Source organism: Rattus norvegicus, chromosome 7 (assembly GCF_036323735.1).
Source record: "Rattus norvegicus strain BN/NHsdMcwi chromosome 7, GRCr8, whole genome shotgun sequence".
Classification (NCBI taxonomy): Eukaryota; Metazoa; Chordata; class Mammalia; order Rodentia; family Muridae; genus Rattus; species Rattus norvegicus.
Window position 1 is genome coordinate 72645201 of NC_086025.1, and position 24377 is coordinate 72669577.

At 40.9% G+C, this 24377-nt stretch overlaps 1 non-coding gene across 1 annotated transcript; it reads left to right on the forward strand.

The window, feature by feature from the left end:
- The first annotated feature begins 19434 nt into the window (after positions 1–19434).
- LOC120093966 (small nucleolar RNA SNORA48) lies at positions 19435–19577 on the forward strand. Its single transcript, XR_005487675.1, has one exon. It is a non-coding gene; the product is annotated as a small nucleolar RNA SNORA48 (small nucleolar RNA).
- Positions 19578–24377: the final 4800 nt, after the last annotated feature.

Genomic DNA, 24377 nt, shown 5'->3' on the forward strand with positions numbered 1-24377 from the left:
CACTGCTCTCAAAACTGATCCGTCTTGGTCCCTTTTGCAATTCTCAAGAACAGTTCCTGACTCCATTCTTGCAGTGTGGTTGTCATGGATGGTAAGTCCTTCACACAACAAGGACTCTGATGCCAACTTTCCACAACATTCTTGCCTGGGCTATGACAGGGGTAGGTAAGAAATCAATCACCAAAAATGACCTTTTCCTGACAACTTAAAAATCATGTGCTCTCCACATTTGTCTCCACTGGGCCACCTTGTGAGGCCCTCTATGCCCACTTGTGTTTATGAGCAACACAAATACTTCAGGTTTGTGAAATGTTTGTTGAATGGGAGTAATGCCCAGTCACTTTCAAACATCAAATTTGAAAGTTTGAAAATGACTGAGCAGTTGCCCTCTTAGAGCATCAAGCACGCATGTAAGTCCCTTAGTCTGAAAATGAGGGAACAAACAAAAACTCTACCACTCAGTTTCCCCCTGTGACTCAACTCAAATCACAACCACTGGCATTCACTTTCTCTTCTTGGAAGTAGAGAGAAGAACTAGCTACTCTTCTGTCATTAAATCAAAATTTTGACCAGCAATCAAGATTTTATATCCTGGGGCAAACATGATTTTTATTTCTGCTTGTTATTTCCCCAGTGTTAAGAACAATGATTGGCATATAAACATAAATGTTGAATATCTGACATTTAGTGTAATCCTTGCAATCCTTGCTTCATTTAGCAACATTCCTCCAGGCAGAACAGTGAACAAAACATGGTCACACCCAAGGCAGCTTTCAGTTTGCCAAAGACAACCTGAGGGAAGACTCACAAGAGAGTGTACAGCATTCCTAATGTAAAGTCTCTAGACTCTTGTAGGAACATGCAGTGAGGTGGCAGTAGGGGTGTCTGGTGTCCGTAGACAGCGATCAAACAGCATGGAGAGAATGGCAGTGGTAAGCTAGAGATGGAGACGAGGGGTAAGAAATCTAGAGGATTCTCTTTCTACCACCCCTTTCTCCACAGCATCTAAAGCAGTGACACTAAAAAGTGCCTGTGAGAGAGGAGTGAAGTGACAGATTGATGAGCTAGCAGAATGAGTAAAGCTTCTACATTCTGGATTATTTCTGAATCAGTAAAGAATTGGGGTCTGAAAAGCTAGGTTTTAAAATATATTTTATTTTTAATTGGTGGCTATGTATACATGTAAGTGCAGGTGCCCTTAAGGACCAGAAATATAAGATTCCTGGAACAGGAATACAACCATCTGTGAACTTGCCCTGTGTGGGTTTTAGGAAACTTTAGGTCATCAATAAGATCACCACATACTTTTTACTGTAGGCCATCTCTACAGCCCCTGGAAGCTTGTTTTAATTTCAACTTGATGGGAGAGAGACCTATTTATTGCTAAGTTAATTCTCCACCAATGATATGAACCAATTCAAGATCAGATTAAATTATATTAAATTCAGGTTTATTGGGAAGCAGCTCTCAGGCGAGCTCACTGTCCCTAAGGTCTGAGGCCAGGGGAGCCACCATGGCAAGAGAGAGCATAGGCAGAGAGAGAAGAGAAGAGAGAGAAACTAGAGGGAAGAGCCTCTGGGGTATGAGCAGCTCAGTTTCTGGGCTGGAAAGTTCTTTGGTCAGGATCAGGGTATACCAAATAGGGACTGAGGGATGCTGGGAGAATCTAGAGGCCAAGTCTGCTTTGATAGGTAAAATATGTACCTCAGTTCCCTGTCTTGGGTCAAACCAAACGCTTACCAAAGAGACAATTGATGAGGACAAATCTTCTGTGCTGTCAGATCTGAAATGGTTCCTGGAGTGTTGCTTCCTCAGGATGTCTGTTACACCTTTGACCCTGAGGCAGTCTCTGCCCAGCAGCCCCAGCCCTGGCCAGCATTTAAAGAAAAGGTTCTGTGAAGAAGACTACAAAAAAGTTTCCCTCAGCTCTCTTCAGAAAGATGGCTCACATCAACGTGAAAGACCAAAGATTCCAAAACCCTGAAATTCATGTTCAAATTTTTCATAAGCTGAGGGGAGAAACTTCAAATCTGTAACAGCTATCACACCTTTTGAAGACCAGCTTCCTGACCTTGTGTCTTGGGACATCCTCTTCCTACCCACCAATAGTTTCCATAAGCATAGCCATTTTTCACTGTTCCTCATCCGCTTGTTCCCAAATGGTGATGGACTACGGGTACAGACTTTAACTGGATCAAACCCTGTGCCTCACTTGGGAAGGTTTTTTGTTTGCGTTCTGTTTTATTTTGCCTCGATACCAAAGAGGTTGTTCATCTCTTCTCGTAGATGCACTAGAGAGACTCACGAGGATGGTGGCTCTGCTGGTCCATAGGGATTCATAGGACCATATGAATTCCATCTAGTACTTGATTTCAGAGCCCATAGACAACCCTATGATAGTCAACAGAGCCAAGAAGAGGAGAGGACTGAACAGGAAGTCTGCAGGCTTCTCATTCTTAGCTCCATCAAAATTGAGGACTAAGGACTGGCTAAGGACTTGTTCTGTCAAACGAGTTCCTGCTCCTTGAGGTTATGTGTCCGGCATAATACATTTGTCCAGAACTAATCTAATGAAATTCTAGAAACTCTAGCAGTCATTGAGGTTATCCAGGACAGCCCCAAGCACTGACAGAATGCTAAATACTGGCCAACCCTTTGGCAAACAATTTGTTTCTGTGGAGCACACCCGACTCCAGTCTCTTAGACTCCTCTTCCTATGATCCCCAATCCACAAGTAGTTTCTACTTCTGCAAGACCCATTGTCATCTAGAAACACACAGAAAAGGGCTGATCTTCCACCATAAGATAGACTTTCAGATGCTTTGATTTGGTTATTTTATTCCTTCTAACTCTTAGAAAGTATAAGAATATGTCAGCTAAAAATACCCACCCCAGATTAAAATAGCCATCTGAGCTTAAACATTCTTATCTGCTAGGTATCTAACCTTGAATTAGCTGTGTACTCTATTTCTCCTCTACAAGAGGAAATAAAATATTTTAATATTGAGCAAGTGTTTAGGCGTTGAAAGGATGAAGCAAAATAACTGAGTTTGAGAGACTGAGCACAAAGCCAGCCAAAGCAAGGCCTGGAGAAGAGGTGGCTGCTGCTGAGAGCACGATGGAGTCATTACCACACAATTTCTCCTTCCCTTTCCGGGAACTTGTAATCCTTAGACCGACACTGTCATCTCACCCTCTCCGGAACGAAGTGGATGGCTCCAAGTGGGCATTGGCCTGAGCAGGAGAATCCTGTAGGTTCAGCCCTTGACTCTGTTGCCTTTCTAGTTACTAGTTCCCACCACATTTTCAGAGTGAGCTGCTGCTTAACTCCAGCTTCTTGGGTACTGGGTTCCCTCCAAGATACTTGTTTCTTCATCCTGCCTTTGTGGAATTTCATTTTTAGCCAGAGACAATTATGAAAGTTTATTCTTGGTTATTTTTACCTTATGGATTTTGTCCAGTATTTCAAGCTGCAAGAATCATTATGACTGTGCTAAGACTCACTCACTGTCCGGAGACCCATTCTGAATTATGTGAGGCCCGGGGGCTCATCAAAGCCATCAGCGTACACTGCCGCCTTTATTTCTACTGTAATCTGATAAGGGCTTCCTCTGGCTTTGTTCCTGTCTTTGATGAAAAAATGAGGCAAGATCAAAGCCTCGTAACAATTTTAATTGATAGCAATTCTTACTGTCATATGACACATAAAGTACAAAAACCTTTAATACATGCATATGACTAAGTTAATTCATACCTATAGTTCAGATAGGCTAAAAACTATGACAGGGTCACCTATCTGAGAACATAAGTTGGGAGGCTCCAAAGCTGGGTCTTTGGACCATAAGTTGGTTTACTCACTTCATGGTGAGGGTACGTCACCTTGGTCACAATCTGCTAGTCCTGTCATACTTTGTTCACAGAGAATTCATAAAGCCCATTCTGAAAGGATTTGCTGGAGACATACTGTGGAAAGTACGTTTCCTTTAAATGGTGCTCACATTACATGGAGTGCTTTTGTGTGAGGGTGGGTGTGGCTGCTGATCATCACAGCAACTCCCTGAGGTTTTTATTGAGATATCATTAGAATGCGTAAGTGGGGTTAGCATGAAATGGACCTTCACTTTCGGCTCGTTATTGTGAGCATCCTTCTTCTTTCTTTTTTTTTTTTAATTAACTTGAGTATTTCTTATTTACATTTCGAGTGTTATTCCCTTTCCCGGTTTCAGGGCAAACATCTCCCTAATCCCTCCCCCTCCCCTTCTTTATGGGTGTTCCCCTCTCCTTCCTCCCCCCATTGCCGCCCTCCCCCCAACAATCTAGTTCACTGGGGGTTCAGTCTTAGCAGGACCCAGGGCTTCCCCTTCCACTGGTGCTCTTACTAGGATATTCATTGGTGAGCATCCTTCTTGTCCTTTTGTTTTACTGTTTCTGGTTGAAGACTTCATAGATAGATAGATAGATAGATAGATAGATAGATAGATAGATAGATAGATAGATAGATAGATAGTAAACAACCCGTCACTGAACATCAGAAAGGCCATGCCCCTCCATGACAACACCAATCTACTAAAAGGCTCAATCTTGTTACTTGCAGCAGTTTTTGTTTTCCCGGGTTCTGACCTCTCAACCCCCGCCGTTCTGCTGTAAGTGCCTTCCGTACTTCTGTCTGTCCTCACTCAGCGCCCGGCCTCCTCCTGTTACAGTTATTTGTTAAAATCTGACTTCATTGGTGGCACTTCTATTATGAAACTACTTTGGTTTTGTTTATATATTTGTTTCCTATTCTGATTTCTTTGTCTGATTTTCCTTATTGTTTTCACTGTAGTAAAATGATAATTTCACTTTTCCTAGATTCTTCCATGTTCTTTGTTTTTACCACCCTGCTAGGGCATCTCTAGTGTGGCCTCTGAATGTCCCCGGGTATCAGTGGAGACCTCTGGGGCTCTAACTACTAATCACCAGTAACAAACCGTGTTCTTCATGTCTTGACCAGAAAACAAAACAGACACTCATGAATGCTAACATGACTGATTTCTGTATCACAAAGTCGACATGTTTTTCGTCTTATGGTAAATAATTGTACTCAAATGGTTTATATGTATTATTCAGGCTTAGCAATGATATAATTCTCGGAGACAAACACCTCCAGGAAGAGATGAGACTGTGTATAAAGATGGGCAGAAATGAGTGACGTCAAATATGAGCCAAATAGGTCAACTATGAGATCATGAGTGATCACTAGACTACCATGAAAGCCACTTGTTCTTTGCTGCTCCAGCCATCAAAGGCACAAGTTGTCCTTTGGAAGTACTTCTATCTGGTAGAAGCAGTTGGGTGTCTCTTCTGGATTTGATGGTGGTTCTGTTGGGTCTGCTTATAGAGGCCTTTCATGAAGAGAAAGGTATCTCTCAGTGGGCTCTGCAGCTTACTGCCCAGGGTCAACCTAAAGGAACAGCCCAGTAAAGGATCCCAGGCCTCAGAGTATCTCAAGAGCCTCCCTAGAAGCGCATCCCACAAGTGGAGGCTGACAGCAATTGGAAAAAGGCTTTAAAAATGTCCTGGGAAAGTTTCAGTCCATGCAATGTGGGGCGTCAGAGACTGGAGGAAAAGAGCCCGGGAAATCTCTCCAGGTGGAAAGGGCATCTCACTCAACTTAGTTATGTCCTGGGTAAGAAACAGATGTGGTGCCACTCCCACTCATTCTCACCTACAAAATCAGAGCTCTCATGCACCACGTGGCTTCTGTGGACAAGGCTTTTGGGGCAATGTGGTGATCTGAATACGACTGTTCCCCAGGGGTCATATAGTTGAATGCCTAATCACCAAGAAGTGGCACTATTTGAAAACATTTGAAGGATTGAGAGGCATTGAGAGGGATTTGAAGGAGTATGTCACTGGGGATGGTCTTTAAGGTTTCAAAAACCCACACCAAGCCAAGTCTGTCTACCTACTGCCATGTCCCAACCCCTTCCCCCATGATGACAATGGATTAAACCTCAAAAACTATAAGCCAGCCCCCAAATAAATGTTTTCTTTTATAAGAGGTACTGTGATCATGTTGTCTTTTCACAGCAATAAATCAGTGACTAAGATGGGTGAGCTCATCGTCCCTTGAGGACTTCAGCACCACTGAGGGTTACCATGGCACCCTGACCCAGCTACCAATTGACCCTTGATGGGTAGTGAAAAACGGAAGGGCATCAGGAAACCTGCCTGGCTAAGTAAAGGCACTTTTTCAGGAACCTCAAGCTTTGATTAGACAACAGAATGCAGAAGGACGTGTGGCCTAGCTTATTCTTGATTTCTTATACAACCTGGCAGGCCAACTCGGCATGCAAAACCTAGGTAGATATTGTTTGTGACATGGGTCTAAAAAAATCAACTCTTGATGGTTGATGGAAGAGACAAGAGGTTGACTCATCCTGAACGTTCTAAGTTTGATAAGTGCTGACTGCCTCAAATACTGATGATTCTGTCAAACTTTAAGTACAAACTCACTACCTAAAGACTGTTAGGAAAATAATCCCAGATACTTCAAGCCAGAAATCCAATTTTTTTTGTGGTTTTCTGTGCTTTGTATCCTGTCCTTTCTGTGTTCAAGATACCAATGAGGAGGAGATGGGAATAGAAAAAGAGTTGGAAAAGAATGAATCCGAAGAGAAAATATCCCAACCCACTCCTTAGCTAGAACTTGACCTGGTTTCTGTATAGAATCTGGTCCATGTGTCTCAGAGGCAAGTGAGGACATGAACATGGGGAGAACAGATAAAAACTTAAAACAGGAGCAACACTGGACGCTTCCTTTCATTATAAAGTATCCCTGAAGAACGTGTGAATCTTGAATGAGGTGTCCTGGCTTGTACGGTAGCAGACACTGTAAACTCAGGGCAGAGTCAGCCTGGGCATTGATGACCTGACACAAGAGAAACCACTCTGCGGAAAAAGGTCATTCTGATGGAGGACAGTCAAACAGCATCAAGAACACCTCAACAGCTGTAATGTCTACTAAAATCGTCTCACTGACTCCTTTTCTTTTCTCCTCTTGTATTCAAGAAACACTGACGTATCAGCAGGCTGTTCAGCCAGGTGTCACAGTGTTTTTATCTGTCGAGTGGGTAGTTCATCAATCAGATCTTGGGCCAGTGTTTGTACCTGTATGATAAAGACCTGAGCACATGGCGGTTCCTGCCTCCACCGTGTTACTAGTCTTCATAATGGTCACTCTGTAAGAAAACATGTTCCTGTATTATATTTCTCAAAAAATTATACTGCTTATGACCATGACCTAACAATGTAATTGTGTGAAAGAGGCCGTTCTAGACTGAGGGTCTCTGTGAAGAAGACATCACTCTGTGTCTCCATATCAACAATGCAGTGTCTCTCTGTAAGCTACCGAATAGGCAGGGCATGGAAGAACTGGTTAGTTTACTTTAGGTAAAAGAAGTTAGCTTCTTCCATTCACTGTGTGTGTTTATCTGATTGGACTGACTGGTCTATAGGGATGCATAGGACACCCTCTGCAAGAGAACCACCTCCTAGTATAGAAGAGACGTCCAATCAATATCTTGTAGCAATCAGGAATGAGTTATGTGAAACCACGGGTAGTGGAGACCCTAGGGAAATGGCTTACTATTGAATGGCTTGTTTCTTCTTCATGGCTACCTTGAGTACAAGACGGAAGCTGAAGGCCTTGCCCTAATATTTACATCCAGGGAAAGGGAAGGGGAAATCATAGAGTACCAGATGCTGGGCAGCTGCTTTCGAAGCTTTCCCGACTGTCCCGCTCAAGACTTCTTGAATATTAGCTATTCAAGTATCAATATTATATTAATTATTAATGCTAAAGGTTCTTTATTTAACCTCTACATTTTAAAGTACTTGCAGGATATTTATAGATGCTATTTGTCATCTTAAAGATCTTTTTAAAAGATATTTATCCGTGTGTGTGTGTGTGTGTGCGTGTGTGTCTGTGTGTGTGCGTGCGTGTATGTGTGCACGCACATGCATGTGTGTGCTCTGTCTTCATACACCCCAGGAGAGGGAATTAGATGCCATTAGAGATGGTTGTTAGCTACCATGTGGTTGGTGGGAATTGAACTCACAACCTCTGGAAGAAGAGTCAGTGCTGTTAACTACTGAGCCATTATCCCCAGCCCCAAGATCCCTTTTTCCTTATATTTACTAAGAGACTTTTTAGAAAATAATAAATGGGTGCTAAACTTTGCCAAATGCCCTTGCTACTTCTATTGAAGTGATTATGGGTTTTCTGCGAGACTCTGTTAATATAGGGAACAATGTAGATTGATTTGAATGGCATCCATCCATTCGAATACTTCGGGGAAATGGCTGGATTGTGGTAGTGATGTCTTTCTCTAAGGCTGGATTTGGTTTGGTAGGGCACTATTAGACTCATGCCTGCATCGGATCTGTGCTAGAAACTGGTCTTCAATCTTTCTTCAGTAATGTGTGTGTTGGGTTGATGTCCTGGTGCTTAAAGATGGAGCCGATTGCTACTACATGAGGTTAAATCTATTATTATATCTTTCTCAAATGTCTGGTAAAATCCCGCACTAAAGCCACTTGCACCTTAGGTTTTCTTTATGGGAATATTTTGACCGGAAAATAAATTTGCTTAAAACACAAAACAACTACTTCATCTGTGTGCCGGGGTTATATTTCTTAAGGAATTCATCACTTTATGCTAGTTGCCAAATTTATCATCATGAAAGTGTTTGTAATATTTTTCTCATTCCTTTGTTATCTGAAGTTATCTTTCACTCCCAATAATGGTGATTTTTCCTTCTTAATCCACCTTGTTAGATGTCTGTCAATTTTGCTAATATTTCCAACATATGAGTCTGGAAGTGTGTTCTATTTCTCTGTTGCTTTATGAGCATTGATTTCTTCTCTGATGATTTTTTTTTGCTTTCTAATTACCATAAAATTGATTGGTTCTTTTTATGGCTTATTAATGTGAGAACTTAGACCATAAATTTTATATTTTCTTGTCTAATATAAACCATGAGGCAACCCACCTCCCTCCAAACATTAGATCTTCCCTCTTGAGATCCCTCAGCTCCAAAGTCGCACTCTGCTTGCTGTGTGAATATAGACTGTGCTGACAAGCATTAGCTTTAAATATTTGGCCATACCATTGGATTGCTACTGGTTTTTAGCTCATCCAGAAAGAACACTTTAAGAGTTTGGTCTGTCAGTTGTTTTGCTAGTTTGTAATACCAACTTCTTCCTATTCATTTACATTAGTGTCAAACCCATCGCTTCTTTATTGATTATTGGTGTTAGGGCAAGTTGATTCACATTAATGAAAACTGTATGTGTTTGATTATATAATCCCATCAGTTTTTGAAAGGAAGTTATTAAAGTTTGTAGCTGTTGTTTATAGGTTTCTTTGGCTCTATACATGCACTCTGAACTTTAGTTACATAAAATTTATTTTTGATATGTCTCTTCCCAATTAAATAAACTGTTTGTCATTATGAAGCAGCCATTTATGCTTGTGTTCCTAGCCTGGAAGCTGTTCTGGGTTGTACTTACATCCTCTTTCTGGATCAGTGCTGTCGCCCTGCTACTTGGAACGCGCCTGGGACACCTTCCTGGAACTCTGTCTCTTTTCAGGCAATAAGGATTGACTTTGGCCTTTAATCTGGTCTTTTAGTTTCTGCCTTATGTAAAATTCATTTTTAATTATATGTATATTCGTGTGCTGTGTAAGTGAATGTACGTTGGAGATCAGGTGTCCGAGGAAGCCAGAGAGAGTCTAGGATCCCCTGATTGCCAGCTGTGGGTGCTGGAAACCAAGGAAACCAAACACCAGTCCTCTATAAGAGCAGTACGCACTCTTAACCAATGAAGCTTCTCTCCATTCTAGTGATCTAGCAGATGCTTTTTAAACGGAACAAACTCATTTATACTTAATATAATTACTGATGTGATTAAATATCATATCTACTATCTTGCTACTCAGTCTCTAGTTTTTCTATCTGCTTTTGTCCTTTTTCTTATCTTTCGTATTAGTTTATTTTTAATATTCCATTTTCACTCTTCTGCTTCCTTTGCACTAAATTTTAATTATCTGCTACTACTGTGCATTGTGTAAAGTTCATCCTTGGATTATTCAAATGCTGATTCTGGGCCCCCATATCTGGTTGCAAACCTTATTCTGAGAATCTCCTGTGTCAATATTGTATAAGCATTGCACCTCAATTATTCCCTGATTGATCAATAAAGAGCTGATCAGCAAATGACCGAGCAGGGGAGAGAGTGGGGCTGGACTCCCTCCCAAGGGAGAGGAGGAAGTGCTGATTCAGTTAGAAGAAGAGGGTCCAAGAGACATCATAAGAAACCATCTGGAACAGAGAAAGCCATAAAATTCAAATATCTCAGTATTTTGTCTGGGAAGTTACCAAATTAGTTTACAGGATTAAAATAGATTAATATCACTCAGTTGTTATGCCTTAAAGCTGTTAAATAAATAAAACAGTCCTGCGACTTTACAAATTAAGCTTGACAATTATCACTTTTATATACATTATAAATTGCATCCTCAATTTGTTACTGCCAACTTAAATATTCTAATAGTATATGTAAAATGTAAAACTATAACAGAATTTTACCAATCCCACCCAGTCCTTTTGTCTGTTTTTGTTATTCAGTTTGCCTACCTAAGTAATTGAATGCAATAACGAATGAATCAATTTTTGGTTTATAAATTTCCCTGATCACTACTTTCTCCACTCCGTGTGGGGCAGAGAAAGTAGCATGAGTATGCACATGCATGTGAACACATACCATGGTGTGTATATAAATATTAGACAACAACTTGTAAGACTTGGTTCTGTCCTTTCATCACGTGGTTTTTTATTTCATTTTATTTTATTTTATGGATATTTTAGGTATTTACATTTCAAATGTTATCCCCTTTCCTCCCTCTCCCATACCTCCTTCCCTCTCCCCCTGCTTCTGTGTAAATGCTTCCACTCCCACCCACCCATTCCACTTCAATGGTCTGGCGTTCTCTGACATTGGAGAACCTTCACATGACCAACGGCTTTTCCTCCTATTGATGCTGGACAATGCCATCGTCTGCTACATATGTGGCTAAAGTCATGGGTCCCTCCATGTATACTCATTGGTTGGTGGTTTAGTTCCTGGAGCTCTGGTGGGGTCTGGTTGGTGAATATTGTTGTTCTTCCTGTTGCAAACCCCTTCAGCTCCTTCAGTCTTTTCTCTAACTCCTTCATTGGGGTCCTGTGTTCAGTCCAATGGTTAGCTGCAAACATCCTCAACTGTATCAGTAGGGCTCTGGCAGAGCCTCTGAGGAGAAACCCATATCTGACTTCTGTCGCAAGCACTTCTTGGCATCAGCTATAATGACTGGGTGTGGTGGCGGCATATGGGATGGATCCCCAGGTGGGGCAGTCTCTGGACGACCTTTTCTTCAGCCTCGCTCAACTCTTTGTCCTTGTATTTCCTCCCATGACAATTTTGTTCTCCCTTCTAAGAAGGAATGAAGCATCCACATTTTGGTCTTTCTTCATCTTGAGCTTCATATGATCTGTGATTTTTTTGTTAGATATTCTAAGCCTTGGGGCTATCATCCACTTATCAGTGAGCACATATCATGTGTGTTCTTTTATCACTGGGTTACCTCACTCAGGATGATATTTTCTAGTTTGATCCATTTGCCTAAGAATTTCATGTAGTCCTTCTTTTTCATAGCTGAGTAGTACTCCATTGTGTAAATGTACTACATTTTCTAATCCATTCCTCTATTGAAGGGCATCTGGGTTCTTTCCAGCTTCTGGCTATTATAAATAAGGCTATTATGAACATAGTGGAACATGTGTCCCTCTTATATGTTGGAACATCATTTGGTTATGTGCCCAGTAGTGGTATAGCTGGATCCTCAGGTATTACTATGTCCAGTTTTCTGAGGAACCACCAGACTGATTTCCAGAGTCTTTGTAACAGCTTGCAATCCCACCAACAATGGAGGAATATTCCTCTTTCTCCATACCCTCGCCAGGATCTGCTGTCACCTGAGTTTTGGATCTTAGCCATTCTGAGGGATGTGAGGTGGAATCTCAGGGTTGTATTGATTTGCATTTCCCTGATGACTGTGGATATTGAGCATTTCTTTAGGTGCTTTTTGGCCATTTGGTATCTCAGTTGAGAATTCTTTGTTTTGCTCTGTACCTCATTTTAATAGGATTATTTGATTCTCTGGAGTCTAACTTCTTGAGTTCTTTGTAGGTATTAGATATTAGCCCTTTATCAGATGTAGGCTTGGTAAAGACATTTTCTCAATCTGTTGGTTGCCCTTTTGTCCTATTGACACTGTCCTTTGCCTTACAGAAACTGCAGTTATATGGGATCCCATTTGTCGATTCTTGACCTTAGACCATAAGCCATTGGTGTTCTATTCAGGAAATTTTCCCCTGTGCCTATGTGTTCGAGGCATTTTCCCACTTTCTCTTCTATTAGTTTTAATGTTTCTGGTTTTATGTGGAGGTCTTTGATCCACATGGACTTGAGCTCTGTACAAGGACATGAAAATGGGTCAATTTGCATTCTTCTGCACGATGACCTTCAGTTGAACCAGTACCATTTGTTGAAAATGCTGTCCATTGGATAGTTTTAGCTCCTTTGTCAAAGATCAAGTGACCATAGGTGTGTGGGTTCACTTCTGGGTCTTCAACTTTATTCTACTGGTCTACCTGCCTGTCTCTGTACCAATACCATGCAGTTTTTATTACAATTATTCTGTAATACAGCTTGAGGTCAGGGATGGCGATTCCCCCGAAAGTTCTTTTACTGTTGAGAGTAGTTTTCACTATCCTGGGACTTTTGCTTTTCCAAATGAGTTTGCAAATTGCTCTTTCTAATTCTATGAAGAATTGAGTTGGGAATTTGATGGGTATTGTATCGAATCTGTAGATTGCTTTCAGCAAGATGGCTGTTTTTACTATATTAATCCTGACAATCTATGTACATGGGACATCTTTCCATCTTCTGAAATCTTAGATTTCTTTCTTCAGAGATTTGAGGTTCTTGTCATACAGATCTTTCACTTGCTTGGTTAGAGTCACACCAAGGTATTTTATATTATTTGTGGCTATTGTAAAGGGTGTCATTTCTCTAATTTCTTTCTCAGCCTGTTTATCCTTTGAGTAAAGGACAGCTACTAATTTGTTTGAGTAAATTTTATATCTAGCCACTTTGTTAAAGCTGTAGGCGTTCTATGGTGGAATTTTTTGGGGGTCACATAAACATATTATCATATCATCTGCAAATAGTGATATTCTGACTTCTTCCTTTCCAATTTGTATCCCTTTGACCTCTTTCTGTTGTCTCATTGCTCTGGCTAGGACTTTAAGTACTACAATGAATAGGTAGGGAGAGAGTGGAGAGGCTTGTCTAGTCCCTGATTTTAGTGGGATTGCTTCAAGTTTCTCTTCATATAGTTTGATGTTGGCTACTGGTTTGCTATATATTGCTTTAGATATGTTTAGGTCTGGGCCTTGAATTCCTACTCTTTCCAAGAATTTTAACATGAAGGGGTGTTGAATTTTGTCAAATGCTTTTTCAGCATCTAATGAGATGATAATGTGGTTTTCCTTTCCTTGAGTTTGTTTATATCATGGATTACGTTGATGGATTTTTGTATATTGAACCCTCCTTGCACCCCTGGGATGAAGCCTACTTGATTATAGTGAATGATTGCTTTGATGTCTTCTTGGATTTGGTTTGCAAGAAATACATTGAGGATTTTTTGCATTGATATTAAAATGAGAGAAAGTGGTCTGAAGTTCTCTTTGTTGGGTCTTTGTGTGGTTTGGGTATAATTGTGGCTTCAAAGAACAATTGGTTTGTGCTCCTTCTGTTTCTATTTTGTGGAATAGTTTGAAGAATATTGGTATTAGGTCTTCTTTGAAAGTCTGATAGAATTCCGCACTAAACCAATCTGGACCTGAGATTTTTTTTTTTGGATGGGAGACTTTTAATGACTGCTTCTATTTCTTTAAGGGTTATGGGACTCTTTAGATGGTTTATCTGATCCTGATGTAACTTTGGTACCTGGTATCTGTCTAGAAATTTGCCTGTTTCCTCCAGATTTTCCAGTTTTGTTGAGTATAGGTTTTCGTAGTAGGATCTGATGATTTTTTTTTAAATTTCCCGAGTTTCTGTTATTATGTCTCCCTTTTCATTTTTTATTTTGTTAATTTAGATACTGTCTCTCTGCCCTCTGGTTAGTCTGGCTAAGGATTGATCTATCTTGCTGATTTTCTAAAAAAAAAAAAAAAAAAAAAAAACAGCTCCTGGTTTTGTTGATTCTTTGTATAGTTTTCTTTGTTTTTTTGTTTTTTTTTCTACTTGGTTGATTTCTGCTCTGAGTTTGATTATTTCCTGCCTTCTACTCTTCATGGGTAAATTTGCTTCTTTTTGTTCTAGAGCTTTCAGGTGTGCTGTGAAGCTGTTATTGTATGCTCTCCAATTTATTTTTGGAGTCACTCAGAGCTATGAGTTTTCCTCCTACCACTGCTTTCATTGTGTTCTATAAGTTTGGATATGCTGTGCCTTCATTTTCATTGAATTCTAAAAAGTCATTAATTTCTTTCTTTATTTTTTCTTTGACCAAGTTATCATTGAGTAGAGCCTTGTTCAGCTTCCATGTGTATGTGGGCTTCTGTCATTTTTTGTTGTTATTGAAGACCAGCCTTAGTCCATGGTGATCTGATCGCATGCGTGGGATTATTTCAATCTTCTTGTATCTATTGAGGCCTGTTTTGTGACCAATTATATGGCCAATTTTTGAGAAGGTACCATGAGGTGCTGAGAAGAAGGTATATTCTTTTGTTTTCAGATGAAATGTTCTATCAATGACTATGAAATCCATTTGGTTCATAACTTCTGTTAGTTTCACTGTGTGTCTGTTTGGTTTCTGTTTCCATGGTTTGTTGATTGATAAGAGTGGTGTGTTGAATTCTCCTACTATTATTGTGTGAGGTGCAATGTGTGCTTTTAGCTTTAGTAAAGTTTCATTTATGAATGTGGGTGCCCTTACATTTGGAGCATTGATGTTCAGAATTGAGAGTTCATCTTGGTAGATTCTTCCTTTGATGTATATGAAGTGCACCTCCTTATCTTTTTTGATAACTTTTGGTTGAAAGTCAATTTTATTTGATCTTAGAATGGCTGCTCCAGCTTGTTTCTTGGGACCATTTGCTTGGAAAAAATTTTCCCAGCCTTTTATTCTTAGGTAGTCTTTCTCTTGGTCACTGAGGTGTGTTTCCTGTATGCAACAAAGTTCTGGGTCTTATTTATGTATCCAGTCTGTTAGTCTATGTCTTTTTATTGGGGAATTGAGTCCATTGATGTTAAGAGATATTAAGGAATAGTGATTGTTGCTTCCTGTTATTTTTGTTGTTAGAGGTGGAATTATGTTTGTTTGTCTCTCTTCTTTTGGTATTGTTGCAAGGAGATTACTTTCTTGCTTTTTCTAGTTTCCCTCCTTGTGTTGGAGTTTTCCATCTATTATCCTTTAGAGGGCTGGATTTGTAGAAAGATATTGTGTAAATTTGATTTTGTCATCGAATAGCTTGGTTTCTCCATCTATGTTAATTGAGAGTTTTGCTGGATACAGTAACCTGGGCTGGCGTTTGTGTTCTCTTAGGGTCTGTTTGACATCTGTCCAGGATCTTCTGGCTTTCATAGTCTTTGGTGAAAACTCTGATGTAATTCTGATAGGTCTGCCTTTATATGTTACTCAACCTTTCCCCCTTACTGCTTTTAATATTCTTTGTTTTGTGCATTTGGTGTTTTGACTATTATGTGACTGAAGGAGTTTCTTTTCTGGCTCAATCTATTTGGAGTTCTCTAGGCTTCTTGTATGTTCACGGCATCTCTGTAAGTTAGGGAAGTTTTCTTCTATAATTTTGTTGAAGATATTTACTGGACCTTTAACTTGGGAGTCTTAGTTCTCTTCCATAGCTATTATTCTTAGGTTTGGTCTTCTCATTGTGTCCTGGATTTCCTGGATGTTTTTGGGTTAGGAGCTTTTTGCTTTTTGCATTTTCTTTGACTGTTGTGTCAATGTTTCCCATGGTATCTTCTGCCCTTGAAATTCTCGCCTTAATCTCTTATATTTGGTGATGCTTATGTGTATGACTCCTGATCTCTAGGTTTTCTATCTCCAGGATTGTCACCCTTTGTGATTTCTTTATTGTTTCTATTTCCATTTTTAGATCCTGGATGGTTTTGTTCAATTTCTTCACCTGCTTGTTTGTGTTTTTCTTTAATTCTTTAAGGGACTTTTGTGTTTCCTCTTTAAGGGCTTCTACTTGCTTACCTCTGTTGTCCTGTATTTCTTTAAGGCAATTATTATGTCCTTCTTAAAGTCCTCTATCATCATCTTGAGATGTGACTTTTAAATCCAAATTTTGCTTTTCCGATGTGTTAGGATATCCAGTATTTACTGTGGTAGGAAAACTGTTTCTGATGATGCCAAGTAGTCTTGGTTTCTGTTGCTTGGGTTCTTGTGCTTGCCTCTCACCATCTGATTATCTCTGATATTAGTTGGTCTTGCTGTCTCTGGAGCTTGTCCCTCCTGTGGGCCTATAATCCCGTGAACCTGTGGTCTTAGGAGTGAGAGCACTCTTGGCAGACCATCTCTCTGCCAGCAGGTTTTGGGACCACGAGCTGTGGGACAGCCCCAGCTTTGGGTGCAGATGGAGACTGGAAGTGTCCTGTCCTAGCCTGCCCTGGGACTCCTGCACCCAATGTGCTCCCAGCAGGTCAGGCTCCTGTGCCCCGTATGCTCCCAGAGGGTCTCTCTTTCCACAGTCAGTAGAGAGAAAGTGGGGTCCCACCTGTGGGCTGTGGGCTTAGGAGGGAGAGAGCTTCTGGCTGTCCATCTCTCTGCAGGCAGGTTTTGTGTCTGAGGGTTGTGGGACAGCCTCAGCTCTGGGCCCACCATGTGGTTTCTACAAATTGAAATCAAATCATCTGAAAGCATCCTGAGCCACTTTGCTCACCCCTTGTTTTTGATCTCATTTGCATACCTGATCTTATGTATTTACATAAAATCTAGGACCCACAGATAAGTGAGAAAAAAATGAACTATTTGCCTGAGAATTAATGGTAATATTTTTCATTCAAATGATATAACTGCATTCTTTTTTATGACTTAAAATATTCTATTTTGTATAAGTACCACATTTTTTATCAATTCTTCTGTTGATTGATACCCAGGTTGATTTCATAATGTAGCTATTATGCATAATGGTTCAATAATCGTTGATGCGCAAATATCAGTGTGATGTGTTCACTTTGAGTCTTTCCCATGAGTCCTCAGGAGTGGTATAGCTGGGTGTTAGAGGAGATAAAATAAGCTTTTCGAGGAGTGTTCGTATTGATCTCCACAGTAACTGGACTAGTTCACATTCTTATCAGCAGCATGTGAATGGAATCTCTATTACAATTTTAACTTGCATTTCCCTGATGGAGTATGAGGCTGAACACTTTTTTTCATGTTTACTGGCCATTTATACTGCACATTTTTTATTTCACTTAATTGGCGATTGGGTTAGTTTGTTGTTGTTTGGGTTTTTGTGTTATGTCTTGGATATTAAATCTCTGTTGCTGTATAGGTGATCATGATTTTTCCCTCTCATGTGGCTGCTCTTCACTCAATTGTTTCCTTTGCTTGCACCTCATATATTTTGGCTCCACCCCCTCCCCATCTCACAAATTTAACTGTGTCAATCCATTGTCTTCAGCAGCTATTGTTTCTGATGAAAAGTTACATGTTATTTATATACCTCTGTTTCATGTTTTGTAACTTTAAAGACCTGTATGAATGCTTCTAGAATTTTCCTCTTCATCTTTTGTCTTTTAGTAGTTTGACTGCATTGTATCTAAGTGTGCTCTTTGTTTTAACTCTCATGCATGGCTGTGTGTTCTTTTGGTCCTGTCAGGCTTATTTCACCTTACTGGAGAGCAGATCAATTTCAGATTAGAATTGTCTTATAGTACAACCTTTATAGTAAGACACAACCTCACTGTAGTCATAATGGAAGGTCTGTAGTGTTCACTGAGCTGCCTCTCTGGCTCATTTTGAATTCTAGTATGCGCCAACATTACCTGTTATCTCATAATCTCAAAGTGGTTGATCTCTAGAAAGGTGAGCCTTTTATATGCCATCCATACATGGTCAAGAAATTAAAAGGAGTGACCATCCTGACTTCTGAACAGCTCTTTCTTCTTAGGTTCTAGGGCTTACAAATTTCAGCTGCATCAATAACCTATTACTTTTCCATAAAGCATCTTAATTCCTCAGGGCCACAATTTACTTGGTCCCTACTTTCCTATGTTGTGCCATGAAAGTGTCTGGGCAAAAAGATGTGCCCATGGGCTCACCTTTTTGAGAGCTCCCCACTTCTCAAGATCACAGCCCTGCACTCTTATTCCTTATTCAAAAACAATTGCTTTGCACATATAGTGTTTATTCTGCAGAAACAACTAGCACACTAGGGTCACCATTGCTTCAGAATGGTGACAATGTAACATTTGAGCACCTTTATAACAGAATTGTTTCTGAGATTACAAACTTCTAAAACCTAGAGCACATTCTTAGGGGTTATATAAACCATTAGCTGAAGGTCATAAAGAAGGAGCTAAAGATATATATCACAGGTACAAGGACAGGAGATTAAAATATTGATTGGGTTTATCTATGTAAAACTTTAAGGACAACTTAGTTATGATTTTTAGCTCTCCATGAACCTGTAAGCTAGTAACAAGTGACAATAATTATTCCTAGTGGTCATGTATATAGACATTCTGTTATAAACCTCTTATTTAATTTATGACTTAATTTATGTACAAACTCATAGTGAACTTTTTACAATGTGATCACATACTCTGAAAGTCCTGCAAGTGTTGAGGACAGAGTAGAGACAGGCCTCCATCTCCCCAACTCCCACCCGCACCCCCCACCCACACCCTCCACCCCCACACCAGACTTCAACTTTGAGCTGTGCAATTCCTACTGAGAAGGAACACCACTGTTTTACTATGAGGTACTCAGCCAGAGAGACTGTAGCTTCTCCCCTCAGAACAACCCGGATAGGCAGATCAGTTGAGGAAGTAAATAAAGTACCTCATACTTAAGACAAGCAGCAAATGGTTTATGGCCTGGTTTCTGAGTGTAAACAGAAAGGGCCCTTCAATAGCTGGCTGTATGTTTTTGCTGAAAACTTTTATCATCAGAAGCAGAAACTGATTACCAGAAAAGGAGTCATTTACTTAATTTTCTGCTGAAACTACTAATAGTAGCATAACAATAGCACTCTTTTGTGTATTTTAAAAGGTATTTTAATTTTTACATTTTAAAAATCTGTGAAGAATCCCCCCCTCCCCTGCAATGGGCAAAGGGACATTTTGTCGGTGATGGTGTTCTTATATCAGTCAAGGGAAGAGCAGAAGGCAGTCCTTTGTTTATCTGAGCTGGATGCCTGGCATGGTGGCCAAAGCTGTTTTATACCTAGGACACATAAAAATCCAACCAAATCAAATCTAGGCAGCACAGCATTGGGGGAGGAAGACAGAGACCTGCTAACTGCCATGCCACCCACAGACCTGCCCTCTGAGGGCCATGTATGCGTTCATGGCTACACAGCAGTGGGCGTCAGTGTCAATGTCTGTGACTCACATTACCACTAGAGAACATGAGGATGTCCCTGGTCAGGGCAGCTGCCAGGGACCACATGGATGTTCAAGGGGCTATGCATAACTAGCCCCAGTCCTCACTCTAGTTTTCTTAACTTTGGATTTTATCATGTTTATATAGAGTAGTGATTCTTTTTTTTTAAAGATTTATTTATTTATTATATATAAGTACACTCTATCTGTCTTCAGACACACCAGAAGAGGGCATCAGATCTCATTACAGATGGTTGTGAGCCACCTTGTAGTTGCTGGGATTTGAACTCAGGACCTCTGGAAGAGCAGTCAGTGCTCTTAACCGCTGAACCATCTCTCCAGCCCTAGAGTAGTGATTCTTAAACATTAATGTTTACATGTTGATTCACCCACAAGGCCTTGTTAAATACAAGCGTCTTGACTCCACTGCCAGAATTTCTGATTTGATGCTGCAGGAACTAGCTCCAAGGAAAGGGGGGTCATTAGAGAAAGCAGCAAGTTGTTCATGTATGTTACAGAGGAGATGGGTTAAGATTCTGGAGCCAGGAATACCAGGATGAGAGTCAAAAATGCTTGCAGCTGGTTATAAGACTCTAAGAAGCAAGGCCAGTGATGGCAGACTAATTGGTTAGCTTCTGTGAAACCTTTACCCCTCAAGAGACTTATACTATGTAACTGTAGCTTTTACTATGCATGTGTGACTAATTAGAGCAGCTTATCTTCTAAGTAAGGATGACTTCCAACAAGCCTATATCGTCTTAAGAGAGAGACCCAGACAGTCTCATAGACAGAGAGATAAGCAGGGATGTCACAGTTACTTCTTGGTAGCTGTGAGGAACAAAGTACTTAGTGTAACTAACAACTCCGGGGACAGCTGCAAGGTTGGCAGTAGCTACGCCAAGCAAAGGATAGCAGCTAGCGAAGGGTCAGGGTCGATGGCTAGCAAATCCAAAGACAGAGATAGACAAAGTTTTTCCAAGCACAGTTGACCAGGTAAGCAGCATGGAAACAGGGCATGCTGACCAGGAGAGCACGCAACGAACATTGTGTCCTCTAAGTAACCAAAATATCGTCTTGGTTGTCAGACATTGCTTCATAAAATGCTCATTCACGAGTTTGCTCCAGAAATCCCCCAGGGCTCTCTCTCACTAACACAGTTTTACTTTCTGTCTTTATCAAATCTTTACAATTTGAACATCTTCACTTCTTACTCGTCTATAGATCTCTTAATACACTTTGCCTTCTCCTCCATCACTTAGATAGGCCTGAACCATTAGTATCTGTTGGTGTCTCAATGAAGCCAGTGTTCCAGATTGATCGCAGGTGAGTGTGCTGGATCATTATGAGTCAACAAAGGTCCCACCACTATCAAACATCCTGCCACCATAGGTTGATGAAGAACCCTAGAATTTGCATTTCCTGAAGTTGAGGGTGGATGGCACTTTAAGATCCACTGATCCACTGTTTTCAAAGCAAGCCTGTGCACACGCTCATCTGTGGTTATTCTATTATCATCGGGGAGTCATCAACACCATGGTAACTCATTACTTCACGAAATTCTGTCATCCATATTCCCAGGGTTAGATGGAAGCTGTTATCCAAGAGCAAGGAAGTCACAAAGGACTCATTACATTAACAATGGTGGGAATTCTTCCAGAAGGAATGGCAGCAAGGAGATTTGAGGGCTTCCATTCCTAACTGTGCTGTGAGTAAACAGCCATAAGCATGTGATTGGGGTCTAGCACTATTTCTTTAGTGACCTACACTGAGGAAAGCTAATGACAGCAAACTACAGATGCTCCCAGTATTGAGTTGGTCATTATCGCCGGCAGTAAATCTCTAATTCAGATAAATGAAATTTCATAACCCAAGGGTAGACTTTTTTTTTAATTGGTTGCAAAACTAAAGAGAAGCACCCAGTATTGCTCTGCTTTGAAATATCCCCCCTCCCCCTGTTTCATCAGAATGTGAAATTGTCACACAAATTCCCTGCGCTTAGTCACAACTCTCTGGGAATTCAGGCCACATCTTGGTACTTCTACACTCAACCAATGCTTATGGAAAATAAAGGTTAGCACTTGGCTCTGGAGGAAGGGACAGCAAAGATGTTCAGGATGCAGTGGCTTCACATAGAAAAGCACACTATGGAATGGACATGACGTTTCTGCAGGAATTCAATGATGTGGCAAAATAAAACAATGTGACACAAGGGCCCTTGATCCCAAGAGTGGAGTTGCTTTTAGTCAGAGAAGCTTCTGTTTATATATTGACAGGATAAAGATTCTCTTTTGGAACAGAATTTGGATTTTGAGAGGCACATGTGAGAGCAAATACATTGTAAGGGTTCTGAGTTCATTCTGAGTGTTCTGGGCATGAGTAAGCTGAAGCGATGCCTTAAACACACGTATTCTAGATACAGAGAGTGAGCTTTATTATGAAGACCTGGCTCATGTGATGGTCCACTGTACACAAGCTACAGGCTAGAGGGCCAGGGAAGTCAATGGTGTAAATCCCGTGGACACAGAGAAACCTGTGATGTGAGTCAATCAAGGCTAGCAGGAGGTTCATAGACTCACTCATGCAAAGAAGTCAGACTTCCCCACTAGGCTGATTTATGCAAACCTTCAACAAGATGGATGAGGCTCACCCACATGGAAATGGCCATCTGCTTTGTGTAGTTCACGAAGTTAAACCACAGTCTCATCCTTAAACGCCCTCACAATGCCCAGAAGTATTTAATTAGTATCAAGTGGCCTAAATTAACGTCCCAAGCTCTATCTTTTATATCAAATAACTGATCTAATTCTCATGTCAGAACCACACAGAAGAGTAGCAAAGATGGGTTAGAGATGAGAGGTAAGAAAGGTGAAGGGCAGATTTGACAGGTCAAGGACAGAGAGCTTTCTTCATAGTCTGTAGTAAATTGTATTTTTGTTCTTTTTTTCGGAGCTGGGGACCGAACCCAGGGCCTTGCGCTTCCTAGGCAAGCGCTCTACCACTGAGCTAAATCCCCAGCCCCAATTGTATTTTTTAAATATGGGAAGAATGTGACCTTGGTATTTACCTTACCACAGCCATCAATTAGTCACTCATCACAGGAAGGCAGAAGAAATAATATGAAAACTATTCAAAAGGTAATAAATAGTCCAAGTACAAAGGTCCAAGATGGAACCAAGAAGACGAGCAGGGGAACACAGCACCGTCACAAATAAAGAAAGGGCAAACCACCGCCAGCTGTGCGGAGTTCATAGAGGACGAGAGGACTTCAGAAGGACCTTGGTCTCACTGACCAAAGGAGGAATGTCTGGAACAGAACTATTTTCTTTTTTTTTCAGATTTTTAAAAGATTTATTTAATGTGTGTGAGTACACTGTTGATCCCTTCAGACACACCAGAAGAGGGTACTGTACCCCATTACAGATGGTTGTGAGCCACCATGTGGTTGCTGGCATTTGAACTCAGGACCTCTGGAAGAGCAGTCAGTGCTCTTAACCGCTGAGCCATCTCTCCAGCCCCCGGAACTATTTTCAAGGCAAGGGAGGAAATACAACTATCCTAACTGTAGACTTTTGGGACTCAAACTTCTAGCAATAGGCAAGACAGACACCATGAAGGATCTGGAGAAGTCAGATTAAATGACTGAGCCACAAGGACAGACGTGTTATCACAGCAATGAAGTGCTCTAATTTCTCCAGGGCTGAAAGGAATGGTGTGCACAAATGAAGAATTCCCACGGCTACCCAGGGCTCATTTACCTGGACATGTCTCCCTGTGAAAGCAGAAAGTGTCAAGCACTGACTCACAGCACTCCCACACAGAAAGAACAGCTGGCATTTTCTTTTTCTTATATGTCATTGCATGATCCCTTCTTCAGGCAAAACAAGGGAATAGTTCTACACATGCTCAGAGCACAAGAACAGCCACAGAGCCACTGAAGTAGTTCAGTCCGTGAGTGAAGGCACTTGCCACCAACCTGATAGCCAGATCTGTCCTCTGGCTCCCACAAACTCTTCTCAGATTTCCACACACATGAACCTCTTCTCTCTCTCTCTCTCTCTCTCTCTCTCTCTCTCTCTCTCTCTCTCTCTCCCTCTCTCTCTCTTTCTCTCTCTCTCTGTCTCTCTCTCTCTCATAGATATAGATAGATAAAGATAGAGATAGATAGAGGTATAGAAATATAGAGATTAGAGATAGAGATAGATAGAGGTATAGAAATATAGAGATTAGAGATAGAGATAGATAGATATATGGGTAGCCATATGTGAAGTGAACTGTGTACTAGTTGAGTAGTTGCTAGCAGACCACCCCCAAAAATGGAGAGTTCAACATACTTGGTGTGTTCAATCCCCACTTAAAGAGGAGAGATGGACTAAAGGCCAAAACCTCAAACAACTCTCTCCTGGGACAATGAGAACACATACTCAAGAACACGAGAAATCGAACAGATCAGCAGTGGGCTCTGGCTATCACAGTGAGAGGCACCTGAAAGAGGGCTATTCTCAGAGCCCCGGGCTAGAGCCAACTCCCAGAATCTATGGCTGAGGAAGGTCCTGGAGTCTGACTTTGAAGGAGATGGGGTAGCCTTCAGGAGCAGCAGCTTTGGGAGGCAGCAAGGATAAATACCAAGCTAGGCCGAGGAGGGAGCTGCAAAGGGG